This window comes from Carassius gibelio, chromosome A4 (assembly GCF_023724105.1).
Source record: "Carassius gibelio isolate Cgi1373 ecotype wild population from Czech Republic chromosome A4, carGib1.2-hapl.c, whole genome shotgun sequence".
NCBI lineage: Eukaryota > Metazoa > Chordata > Actinopteri > Cypriniformes > Cyprinidae > Carassius > Carassius gibelio.
The window spans coordinates 36,637,241-36,639,530 of NC_068374.1; the positions used below are offsets into that span (position 1 = coordinate 36,637,241).

At 40.2% G+C, this 2,290-nt stretch overlaps 1 long non-coding RNA gene across 1 annotated transcript; it reads right to left on the minus strand.

Moving 5' to 3' along the window:
* Positions 1–1,127: 1,127 nt before the first annotated feature.
* LOC127970494 (uncharacterized) lies at positions 1,128–1,997 on the minus strand. Its single transcript, XR_008156623.1, has 3 exons — positions 1,549–1,997; positions 1,353–1,471; positions 1,128–1,222 (listed from the first exon to the last, which is right to left on the minus strand). It is a non-coding gene; the product is annotated as an uncharacterized LOC127970494 (long non-coding RNA).
* Positions 1,998–2,290: the final 293 nt, after the last annotated feature.

The following is a 2,290-nucleotide window of genomic DNA, read 5'->3' on the forward strand; positions in this document are numbered from 1 at the left end:
GTCTCGAGTCCCTGCGACTTTGACTTCCAACACTAAAGTGCCCTCGCAGTCCGGTCTGCCCCCTGTCCTTGATTTCTGCAGAGGGTAGGATGTCAATATTTTTGGTTGTGGACGATAAAAATGTCTCTGCTTTCGAAGAAATGTTGCATTGTGCTGCTGCACACATTCTATCAGCTGCAGTTCTGGTCCAGTGGAATTAATATACTGCGACATACATTAACATCACAGTTAACTCATTCACAATTTATTATATATATTTTTTTGCTTCTGTTTAAATCCTTACTGGTTATTTAAACGTTTAATTTGTGTGCTTTTCTGACGTGCAGTTTTTCTGAGCACAAAGCGCAGCACGAAAACAAATAAAGATAAAGAGTTGTCGTTTACATATATTTTTTATATTATTTTTCCACAATAAACTCATCCGAGCGCACAGTGCATTAAGTGTGTTATGTTACTGAGAAATAATCAGTATGTTCTTCAGCTGTGCACAGGAACCCTTGCATCGTGGTCCACTGCTTGATTTGTCAAAATAGATCAAAATTGACCATTTAAGAAATTTCTGCTTGGGGGATGCAGAGGAAGGCCTTATCCAGGAGGAAGTCCTGAGGGCCAAGAAGTCACAAGAGAAGTGGGCAAGAGAAGGGAGGGTTATGAATTTCTCACAGGTCAGGAAATTGGTCAGGGAGGATGCGTCTTGTGACTCCCTGGCCGAGTACTTCCACTCAAAGGGATGTAGAGTCAGTTGGGCATTGTAATTTGTGATGGGTGTAATAGACTGTACAGGGGTGAGATAGTCATACCATTCCTCCAGTGGTGAAAGCAAGGAGTCCAAAATCCTTGCTCTCACAGAGGAGGAAATGGCTGAGGTGTCCAACCACCTCAGACAACATAAGGGGGGTCCCTGCAAAGAGCAAGATGGACTTCCGGAGTTTCTGTCTCACCACAATGATGAGTTCATCACCTTGGTCCTGCCAGCATTAAAGAGTTCAAGGTGAGCTCAAAGCTGACACATTTTAGACTCATTCAAAAGACAAATATAATAACATAATATAATAGGATATAACATAATATAATTTTATATTCTATTATATATACGGTCTTCTGAATTTGAAGAATACATGTCAGAACCTTATTGTTTCTGTTTGAATGTTTTCACAGGTCCAGGAGTGGAACGACAGAGTGCCAGAGGCAGACGGAGTCACTGTAACGCTGTCCAAAGGAGCTATTGAGTTAAGCAGAAAAGAAGAACATGTAAGATGATCACACTGCACAACACACCTCAGTTCATTAACAGCTTTGTGACAGCAAACACTTAAAATGCGTGTAAATCTTTGTAGTGGTTGGACTGCTACTTTGTTCATATCCGGCCAGAATATTTAAAGGCCCAAGCTCCAGTAGAGACGACAAGGACCGGTTCTTCCTCGGGGCTTCAAGTGTCCCTCTTAGCAATCCAACAGCCGATGTGCAAAGGCTACGACAAAAGCAAGTATTGTAATGTTTCACGCAGATATGGTTGGGTTTCACAACAGGCCATGACGGATATTATACCTTCACTTCTCCCACCAATGCATGTCGGCAGGTATGTCATGAGGCTCCAGGAGAGAGGTGTGCTGCCACCAGAGCCACAGGGGGGTCTGACGGTTGATGCCCCCAGCTCATCTACGGAAGGGGAGGCACCACACATGCTGGAGAAGTACAGAATGTTTATATACATTTTTTCACACTAACTGTACTTCAAGCATGGTCTTTGAAGTTAACGGTTAGCCAGCACCCCCCATTATGGGACTCACAGCTGAAAGTGCTCTACCTAACAAATTGTAACAGTTTCCTACTTCAGTGTGTTACAAACGTAATTTTGGTGTCTTTGGAAAGAAGACCCTTTGGGTTTTACTTTTTATCAACCAGATTTGATAATGCTCAAAAATATTAAAAGTTATAGACACTGGAGTGCCTTGAATTTTTTCTTCTTAAATATTTTTTTTATTTGATATAGAAATACATGAAATGAGTCCTGGAGCAATCTAGAAAAGTAATGTCTCATGAGTTTCTATTTCAAATCTGAATAAGATATCATGAAAAATGAGACTCCTGCAAATATTTTTCTGAGACTATGTCTAGACCCCCCACCCCTCAAATATAAAAAAATATATTTCTCAATAGTATTGAAGGCTTCTACAAACTATTTAGTCATTAAACATACCACTGCATAGTTTTTTTTCAGTTATAAAACACTAGACAGAAACTTAGACATCATATAAGAGATTTATTTGAGCACTATAAAAATACAATA